Below are 11,580 nucleotides of genomic sequence, written 5' to 3'. Positions count from 1 at the left end.
CATGCATGCAAGGGATAATTAATGTCCTCCTTTGCTAGTACCACAAGGCAAACACCATTAATATTGCATCGATTAATGTTAGTGGCCTTATATATCTGCAAATTGTAATTTCGATAGTGGCCCCTTGTATATAAAAATGGAGGGAGAAAGATGAGAGATAAGGCGAGGAGTAGTGGGGCGTGGTGGTGACTGGTTGTCGGATTGGGCGGAGGCATGGGGATGGACGGCGCATTATGTCTAGGTTTGTATCTCTCTCACACACACCCACGTTGGTGGGGGACGTGCACGAAGAGAAGAGGTGCACGCACGGCGCACGTACTCCCGTCTCTTTCCCAACCACACCCACGCGGGTACACGGTGGAGCTCATTTCTATATGAAAAAGGCAGCCCACATGGTAATTTGGCACATGTACTGGTTGTCCACTTGTTGGAGGGAGGACCGTCTACCATGGGTGAACAAACAAATTGCGACTTGACGTGTTATGTTAAAAAAAGAGGCAAACCATGTGAGGCCTACCTTAGAGGCAAGGCTCTATACACTGGAGTACTTTTGATGTGTCCCGTCAAATCGCAGAACGTGGAGAAGCTTGCTTAGTACGCCGTCTCCCCCGCCCACGGGCGCGGTGGCTCGCAGGATGAGGTGAAGCTTGCTCCCTCGCCCACGCTTGCGGTGGCTTGCAGCACGAGGAGAAAATTTTACTACTCTCTTCGTTTACTCCTCGTCCCTACTATGTACTTTGGTTAGTATTCCCTCCATTTACTTATACAAGGCCACTATAAAAAAATACATTTGGCATCTATACAAGGCCACAAATAGTAATCGAGACAAAAGTTACTACTCCCTCCTTTCCAGTTTATGGCTCAATTTCAAAATCTCTCCAACCAAGGTAGACGGTGAGTGGTCGAATTAATTTCGTAGTTTGCACAAGTAATTAGTACGCTCATTTTTCTCAAGAAGTTGTGTTTACCGAGGCATTAATTAGAATGAATGCATGAATGACCACTAAATTTCCATGAACTTGTACATGCATTGGTTAGTTTCCACTTGACACTGCTTTCAAAGGGTGATCTAACGCACCTCGAAATCCAACATGTAATGGTACTACTACTACTATACTCCCTCCTTTCCAGTTTATAGGGCTTATCTCAAAATTTTAGTTTTTCCATTTTATAAGGCTCAATTTGGTTGTTTTCCATCACATGTTCAGATTTGAAGGTGCATTAAATCATTGAATGCAAGTATTAAGAATGAATGCATGAATTTAGGGCTTATCTCAAAATTAGTACGCTCATTTTTCTCAAGAAGTTGTGTTTATCGAGGCATTAATTAGAATGAATGCATGAATGACCACTAAATTTCCATGAACTTGTACATGCATTGGATAGTTTCCTCTTGACACTACTTTCGAAGGGTGATCTAACGCACATCGAAATCCAACATGTAATGGTACTACTACTACTATACTCCCTCCTTTCCAGTTTATAGGGCTTATCTCAAAATTTTAGTTTTTCCATTTTATAAGGCTCAATTTGGTTGTTTCCCATCACATGTTCAGATTTCAAGGTGCATTAAATCATTGAATGCAAGTATTAAGAGAAAATTGACCAATGCATGTAATTTATGCATGCATGCATTGCAATTAATGCATTGGTAAACATACTTTTCTGAAGAAAACAAGAGCATTAATTGAGTGCTTTTGCAAACTACAAAAAGTATTCCACCACTCACTATCTACCTTGGTTGGTGAGATTTTTGAATTGAGCCTTATAAACCGGAAAGGAGGGAGTAGTAGAATTGAGACTTATCAAATGAAAAAACGAATGTTTTTTAGATGAGCCCTATAAACCGTTGTGGGTACGTACTCTGTAAAAACAGATTTCTCCAACACTAACTCGCTCCCTTTCATGAATTCTATAGTAGTATACTCCTCCGTCGACGCTCCCTTTCATGAATTTTGTACTTCCTATCGCCAACATGTGGGACATATAGCAACTGGGTCGGCGTGTCAAGCACCAAATAACAGTGCAGAACAGCAGGGGGACGCACCCCACTCGTACTGGCCCAGTAGTAGTAATGAGCAATGAGACGTCAAATCACAATGCCGCACTTTCCCAGACGGACGAAGCAACCCTTATTTCACACTTCCGTTCGCCATCATCTCAAACCACGTACTAGTATCGCTTTTGCTTCAAGAGGGACACGCGCATCGCCTTGGTACATCATGACACGTGGGACCTCATGACAGGCCATGCTCCCCCGCCGATCGCTCGGTAAAATCACCTCATTTTTACTATATTTCCTCCATATCGGTTTACTACATGGCATGCACGTCGTTCTAGGTTGAGAATTTAACTGGCTATATATGTGATGAACAATACTCTAGCCTTTTAAAAAATGTATACTTTTGTATAGTAGTACTATTGATGGATTCCGCCATGGAGCAAAAAATGAAATAAAAAAAGGGTGGTACATACAGAGAGCGCTCGTCGCCAAATTATGCATATAGTACTATTGAAAAAGCTAGTACGTGCTTAATTGGTGTGCTAAATTCAATTAAATAAATACTAGTAGTATGTACATACTGAAGAGTTAAAGTAACGAGAAGAAACATAACATAGTTCTGCTGGGGGCTCAGCATAACACACCCCTCAAATTAAACTAAGCACACCTGAAATTAAACTATGCAAATAATCCGGTAGACGTGGATTAGAAGTTTAGAACCACCATGAGCAACGACACTGCCACCTTACTCGGAGTCCTCGTCCACGTCCTCGACTTCGTCCTTGTCCCTATTCCTCTTGGCCGATACTTCTTTGCTTGAACCGCACACTTGGCTGTTGCTCTTCATCCAACCCTTTTAGATATTGAAGCAAAGGTAGCCATCCATTGCAGCGTAGTGGATGTGGTCTATATCTAGTACATTCCGCTGCCATGCATGATGATGAAACGCGTGTGGAGGTTTCTCCAGTTTACCGTACGAAGGGTGAACCATGGCTCCTGCCAGGGTCAGCATTGAAGGCTGACGAGAGGGCACCAGCCGATTCTTCTGGAGGTCGAAGGGGTTGCCTACAACGAGGCCTATCCGACCCTGGACTTCTTCGTCATTCTAAAGTCTACAGTAACGAATTTCACTGTTTTGTCCTTGCGGAAGGTCTTAAAATCCTGGCACTCAACGTCGGCATGGCATATGTGGTAGACCAAGCAAACGTTATGTACGCAAACCTCGATCACGACGGGCTTCTTCCTCTCTTTGTCCTTTAGATACTTCTCTCGTCCCAGGACTGTGGTGTACTCAACATCTAGCCCAGCGACCCACTCATCATCTGAGTTTTCGAACATGCGTCTGAAGCGAGAATGACATCCTTTCACCGTCGCGGAAGAATGGGTGTAGATGACGTCGAACTCATCGCCGGTGATGGTTCTAACCTTGTACTCACTGCCGATCATGGAGATTTGGGACGCCATAGATCTGGGAGGAGGGTTAGGATTAGTGGAACTGCCGTAATGAGAATGGACGGGACGACTAGGACTGAACTGCCGTAGTATTGAAGGACGTGCGGGGACGAATAGGAGCGAACTGCCAGCGTGCGAACGGCAGGGTAGTGGCTTTCCATTCTCCCATGATACGGGCTTCCGAGAGCCCTTGGATCTGAGATTGAACGGTGGCATGGCGTGATTCTAGACCTATGGGTGAATGTCCTATCCTGGAGGGTTATTCTGCAAATTTTCAGCAACTTAGCATGCGATCGTTTGATCTCAGATCCAAGGGCTGCCAGCAGCCCATATCATGGTCGCGCATACCACGGCCGTCGCGTCGCTCGCACGGTCGCGCCCTTGGAGATTTAACACGGTGCGTTAGGCTATCTGATGTTGGCATGTCATACATAGTCATCACTTAGTCACTCATACTACAACAAGGTTGGCTATAAGTGTATTTTTTTTGTTACTCCTCTCTATCTCTTTCTTCGTACTCAAGGAAGAAACGATGCTAGTAAGCGCGTGTATTTATTGCATTTGCCAAGGAGTGACCTCTTCCAATGAAATTGTGTTGCTAAGCTTGCTTCATTTAATTAGCTATAGACTCAAAATTGTCTTTTCACCTAGGTACACGCGCTTAGCACCGTTTCTTCCTTGGGTCACCAAACTAGTCTCTCTCTTCTTGATTAACTTGCCACATCAGACTTTATGCCTATGTGGCAAGCTTAAGCACCTGTAGGAGCAAGTAAAAGTAAGTACAATAGTGCGCTTTACATGGCATTTTTGCATATGTGGAGGAAATAGAGGCAAGGCAGAAGTGGAGAAGTGGGCTCTCATGCAAGAGCCAGCCTCTACTACATGGTGGAGCATTGGGAGAGGCACCTATATGGAGGTGGTCAGGAATCTGGGAGACTCACGCCGGTTGTAGCGCCGCAGTTAAAATGATAATGGCAAGTCAAATCACGGGGCCCCACCTGTCCAGCAGTAACTCGCTGTCAAATCAGACAGCCCTACGTTTGCAGCAGCTACTCCCTCGTCTTCTCGCGTCTCTGTCGAACCAACTAGGCGGAACTGCCCCGCCGCCTACCGCACAGGAAAAGCCCCGCCCGCGACTTTTAAATACAACTACATCCGTTAAGAATCCAATGATATACTTTTTGTGACATAGTAACTCATATTTAGTTAGTCAAATGGATGACCTATAACTACGTGCAGGCCCTATAAACTGAGACGCCTAAAAATAAAAAAAACGAGACGGAGAGGGTAGTTCAGCACGTATCTTTTTAGATCAATATAGTCGGGATTCACCAAGGAGCAAAACCAAGTGGTAGGCTGCTCCTGTCGTGTTGGCGTAGCAACTCAAGCAGGGTCAGTCCGCACACGAAATGGCGACACACTTAACAGGACCCCTTTGGCCGACATGTGGCTCATCCACCGTCTTGTTCCACGTGCGATGCACCAAACTACAGTTCGGAGCATGGAATTGGAGGCACCCCGGTCATAGCGCCGCAGTAGTAGAAAATGAGCGATGAGGGGTCAAATCACAAAGCCCCACCTTTCCCGCATTAAGCTGGACGGACGAAGCAACCATCATTTCACTCTAGGGCGCAAGAGCATAAAGAAAAGAGAAAACAATGATGCATGCGGCAGCTACCTAGGGCACCTTAGGGTAGGGGTCTCCACTACAGATCCTTTTTTTTGAAAGCGCCTCCACTACAAATCGGCTTCTCCCTCGTCCTCTTGAAGAAAACCGATGATGAGTGCGGCGGTAGGGTTTGTAGGAGTACTAGGGCGTGCGGGGCCATGTCGTAGTAAACGGGTTCGAGCCGATGCCTTAAATATGTGTGGGCCGCTTGGTTTTACAGGAACGAGGAAGCATTTTGGGTTCGGGGACCAGTGGAGATATAGTACGTACAAAAATTGTGGACGTAGGTTCGACCGAAAGGCAATGATGCATGGGCCCTGCATTTTGATATACCCGGGGCCGCGTGAAATTTGCTACTCTACTCAAAACTACTAGTAAGGTTCACATGTATTGAACGCATGAGATTTTGAAACCAAAATATGAATAAATACACAATATAGCATGTAAAGCTTTGAGTCATATATGCATGATGTAGATGTTCGTTTATTTCTTATAGTTCATCTCATTCAAAATCAATAAGTTTTATAAAAATGTTAAGATTCATGGGGTTGTGCATGGGTTCGTTGTACAAAGTTGGTGCAAAGTTGGGTCATCTATTTTGGAACGGAGGGAGTAAATCATAAAGTAAAAAACAAATAATGGCAATTCATTTAGAAAAAAATAATCAATCATGATACAGAAGATTCTAGAACAAAGGAGAAGTGCTTGTGTTGTGAGGTTTGTGCATTATGCTTAAGTTCCACCATGGAGTCTTCTAAATTGTACATGTGGTAGATCTGGTGGAATGTTGATGATATCCAACGGCCAGTAGTGCTCGGATTTGCCTATCTCTGCACTGTCGGGTTAGCTTCATCCAGCGACCATCTTTCAAAGTTATTGGCACACTATATAGTTCTTGTGCCATAGTTGCATGTTTTGGAAAAAAGCTACTAGTGGGTTGTACTATCTATTTAGGAATAGAAGATGTATACATGGAAGTTGTAGGGAAAGAGATGACCTGGAGCATCTCAATTCCTATGAGTAGGGATTGGAAAATAGATGTCATTTGGTTCACATCATAGGAACTTTTCTATTGAATCTAGAGATGACATGTATCTCAATTCCTATGAGGAGGGATTAGAAAAGAGACGTAATTTGGTTCATATCATAGGAACTTTTCTATTGAATATACGCTAATGTTTATTTTCCTTTGAAATTAAGGGAGTATAGGAATCCATTCATATGAACCAAGTGGCTCTAAAGCTATAAAAATGATATCATGTTTATTTCCTTTGAAATGTGGAGTATATGAATCTATTCCTATGAACCAATTGGCTCTAAAGGAAAAAATCCTATAAAAATCATATCATATAGAGTTCCTATGATATTCCTCGATAGTAAATGATGCTCGAAATTGCTGCGGGTCATATGATGGTCTTTCTTTGAAGACTCCTCACCCAACTTTATAGTTACCTCTCGAAGATAAATGAAATGACATATACATGGTATTCTACATGTGCAATTTAGTACACGAAAACTCGGTAAAAGTTTGCGAGGTTTGAATTTTCAATAAAGCTATATGCACTGCATTTCGGAATGGATGGAGCATACGGCAGTTGCTAACGCTCATGTGGAAGATTTGTGTGTAGGAGGAGTGGCTGTTCTGTTAAATGACATGGCAAAACTGACACTGTCGGATGCCGATCTAACGGTTCTTACGGCATTCGTCAGGAAAAGGCTTGTGGCGAACGTTTGTCGGATAATGATTTACGGACACATGCATTGCATTGATACGTGCCCCCCTCTCTCTCACGCACACACACCCTCACGAGTCATGACTCTCCCGAGTCCTCTCGCAGACTCGCACGTCGCACCCACCGTCTATATGCAGGTAGACGTCACACACATATGTGCTCTTCATACCCTACCCTCAGAACTTCTAAAAAACAAAAGACGGCGCGCACATTTTATTTTAGCTCACACATCACACACTTGTACTATTACTCTTGGGGCGAACGTTCTTTGGGCATAGTATATTGTACTCTCACGAAGAGAAGCGATGCACGCACGCACTAGTTCTCTCACACCCACTCGCGGGTACACGTAGGAGCGCATTTTTTGAAGCTGGTACAACAAAATCACTCATCTATATATAAAATCAGGAGCCTTAGCGCTTGCTTTACCAGGGTTCCTCTTGTTCACTCTGTCATGCTCTCCAGATCTAAGCAACACATAGGTGGCCACACTCTCTCTCAGCTCATGGCTGGTCACAAATCCAGCCGGACAACCTCGACCGGGGAAGGGGTGTAGGTGCATCGTTCACGCTGTCGTCGGCGGCGAGGGAGGAGACCAACGGCTGCCCGCGCGTCCCGATCGGCGGCCATGCCGTTCTCTCCGAGAGAGCGCCGGCTCGGAAGGGCCTCCGACCCCTTATTCCTCCCTGCGGTATTGTGGCCAAGATGCGGCCTCCCGACGACGTCTTTGCGACATGCCGACGACCCGCAGGTATATATTCCTTCGAAACCTGCCTTGCTCTACTGCCCAGCTCCCTTCGTGTGGATCCTTTTCTACGTCTGCCCGTTGTTCCAAAGCCACCTAGACTTCTACTATTATTAGAAGTAAAGCTATTTCGTACAGTCGACTCAACGCGTTGGTTCAAATAGGGAAGAAAGTGGGAAAGCTGTAGCATGAATCTAGGACTTGGTTCTAAGAGGAAACGGGGGAAAGTAGTAATATGTGTCACTGTTTAAATAACTGTATTTCTTATTTGCGCAAACAGGGATGTCTGTCTCCGTATCGTTTCTATCCACGCAATCAAAAGCACACACATCAGTTTTAGTACAACTGCGCAAAATGAGAAGGCTATCCCTCATTGCCGTCGTCTAACCTCCCGTCTTCAAGGTATCCCTACATTGGTAGTAACTAAGGTAGAATGACCAACGCAATCTAAAAGAACCTGATTTGTACGTTTTACTTCCTGATTGCAGTGTAGGGACGAGCGAAAACAACTGCATCCTAGTCCGGAATGCACTTTCTACCAGTTCATCTATGGACCGAGGACTAGTGGCACGGCTGCACAATGGTTTTTTGGACAGGTGCATGGACAAGAGGCATTGTGGTCTGCTTATTTCTGCAAATAGCGGTGCTTAAATTTAGTGGAATGCACCAGAATTTCACCTGGTCAGTCTCTGCATGGTTCAGTTCAGCATTCCAGCTGAGACCACAATTATAATTGGTTATTCTAGAATGAGAGAACCTAACCCTGAATGGTGGCAACAAGAAAAAACCAGAGTGAACTCCAGGAAATTTAAGCCTGCCGGGAGGCCCTTTGCTCAGAGAGAAGCCTTGCTTGTTTTTTCCTGATTTGTAAACCTTCTCACAACTTTGCCTTTTGCTGTGAACTAGTATATGTTTGATATGTTCTATGAATCATTGAGATGTATAAAATTGCTTAACTTATGCTTTTCAAGTTTTTTATGAAGACGAGTTTAATGTGGGTGTTCCACATGAGCGCTGGACTAGCGTGTGAACGTTTGGAATTTATGACATTGTGGCCTCAATTAACTACATGAACCACTGTAACAAGATACATAGTTGCTTATATGTCAGACAGCAGATTGTTGATTGTTATCTGGTCGATAGCCTAGTGTTGAAGCGAGGTGGGCCAATGTGTCATGTTTTGCACAACTTCTTACAAGTGGGGTAGCACCAATAGTGTTTACAAGTACTTATGTATACGTCGGCGCACGGTTCTCGAACGAGTGCTCTATTTCATCAAAACACACACTGCTCGTATGATAAACCGTGACAACTTATGTCTTACCATGCCATATTCATGAAAAAACTAGTGAGGACACATCTATTTCGGCAACAATTACGATGGTTCTCTATAACACCCTCGATGCGACTATAGCTCCCACGTGTCGAGGCATGACTTAGAGACATAATCGCATTGAAGGCATATGTCGCAAGTTAGGCAATCTTCACAACATCCCATGTATTATGAATAATAAAGGGGAGAACATAGTTGGCTTACACTCGCCACGTCAATCAAGTACAGAAATAAGATTACATCAACCAAACACTCATGGACCGACTACGGCGCCAAAATAAAAGAGAACCCAACATGCGACACGGTCCCAATCACCCCCAACTGGGCACCACTACTGATCATCGGGAAAGGAAACGTAGTATCGTTGAGAGTCTTTGTCGAACTCCCACTTGAGCTCATACTCGTCACCTGGAGCGGAATCACCTGGACCTGCATCTGGAGTTATAGTATCTGTGAGCCACAGGGACTCAGCAATCTCGCACCCTCGCGATCAAGACTATTTAAGCTTATAGGAAGGGTAAGGCAAATATATGTGGAGCTGCAGCCAGCGACTAGCATATATGGTGGCTATCTTATTCGCAAAAGAGAGCGAGAAGAGGAGGCAAAGCACGAGCGAGACGCTAGACAGCAACCTACGCAAACATTACTCCAACACCGTGTCCACTTCCCGGACTCCACCGAGAAGAGACCATCACGGCAACACACTCAGTTGATTCATTTTAATTAAGTTAAGGTTCAAGTTATCTACAACCGGACATTAACAAATTCCCATCGGCCCATAACCGCGGGCACGGCTTGCGAAAGTTCAATCCCTGCAGGGGAGTCCCAACTTAGCCCATGACAAGCTCTCACGGTCAACGAAGGAATAGACCTCCTCCCAAGACGTTCCGATCAGACTCGGTATCTCGGTAACTCAAGACACTTCGACAGGTTAAAACAAGACCAGCATCACCGCCCGAATGTGCCGACAAATCCCGATAGGAGCTGCACATATCTCTTTCTCAGGGCACACTCAGATTGTCTGAGGTACCGGTAGGCCAGCCCAGAGTTGCCCCTGGTGGCCACTGGTAGCTGACAGGTGGACCAACACTCAGAGGAGCACTGGCCCGGGGGGTTTAAAATAAGATGACCCTTGAGTCTGCAGAACCCAAGGGAAAGAAAAGGCTAGGTGGCGAATGGTAAAACCAATGTTGGGCATTGCTGAAAAAGCTTTAATCAAGGCGAAATATCAAGGGGTTCCCATTATAAACCAACCGAGTAAGGAACGCAAAAATCCGGGAACAAAACACCGATATGACGGGAAATAGGGCGGCAAGAGTGGAACAAAACACTAGGCGAGAGGCCGAGCCTTCCACCCTTTACCAAGTATATAGATGCGTTAAGATAACATGGCAATATGATGATATCCCAACAAGTAAATAAAAGAGGTTCCAACAAGGAACGGCCTCCAATCTTCACCTGCAACTAGCAACGCTATAAGAGGGGCTGAGCAAGGCGGTAACATAGCCAATCAACGGTTTGCTAGGACAAAGGTGGGTTAGAGGTTTCACATGGCAATTGGGAGGCTGACAAGCAAAAGGTAGGCATCGAAGCATTGGCATAGCAAAAGAGCAAGCAAACTAGCATAGCAAAGATAGTAGTGATTTCGAGGGTATGATCATCTTGCCTGCACAGTTGTCAGAGTTGACTGGATCCTCACAATCAAACTCAACGGGCTCCTCGTTAGCGAACTCGTCTCCCGGCTCTACCCAAAAAAGACAAACAAGCAACAAGGATTCGATCAACCACGTGCAAACTCAAACAAAACGATGCAATGATGACATGCTATGCGGGATGCGATGCGGGATGCAAAATGCAAGATATGACAGGAAATGCATGAACCTGGCCTCAACTTGGAAAACCAAGTGTGCCACTGGAAATATGGGATGAAATCTCTTGAAAACGATATAAAGATCATCGGAATCGGAGTTACGGTTTGGAAATGGCAAGCGATTTAAGAATGACACCGGTCTGCGATTTACAGCAAGTAGGCATCTAAATGCAACAAAATGAACATGCTACAGCCACCAAACATAACAACAGAATACATGGAAGGGATTCACACAAGATTCTTAACAAAAGTCTAGCACTGAGCTACGGCCAATTCATCCACTATGAGGTTCAAACAAGCATGGCAAAACGCAAATGCAAAACAGATTCCAGACTTAGTGAAATTAACACTTGTCTAAAATTTCAGATCACGAAGCCCTCTTCGGAGCATCAAAACAACATGATACATGACCTGATTAAGAAAACTAAGAACATGGCATGGAGCTACTCAACAAGCTTAACAAAAGACCCAAAGTGACCTGGGGCCAAAAGGGTTCACAAAATAAACTAACGGGCACAAGAACATAGCTAAAACACAATCAGTTTTCAGACTTAGTGGAAACTGAGACATGCTGAAATATAACTCATGAAGGCATGTAAACGAGCTCAATGCACTCACTAGGTTGCAAGTCATGGTAAGGCAAGCATACATCCATAAAGAAGGCACAAAATACAAGCTAGACATGGCAAGAACAATGGCATAGCATGCACGGAACAACTACGATAACATCGGCAAAACCGCAAACAAGTTGACGATCTGCCCAGATTCACAACGAA

The sequence above is a fragment of the Triticum urartu genome, chromosome 6A (assembly GCF_056163025.1).
Source record: "Triticum urartu cultivar PI428250 chromosome 6A, HENAU_Tu73, whole genome shotgun sequence".
Taxonomy (NCBI): Eukaryota; Viridiplantae; Streptophyta; class Magnoliopsida; order Poales; family Poaceae; genus Triticum; species Triticum urartu.
This window is presented reverse-complemented; position numbering follows the sequence as displayed.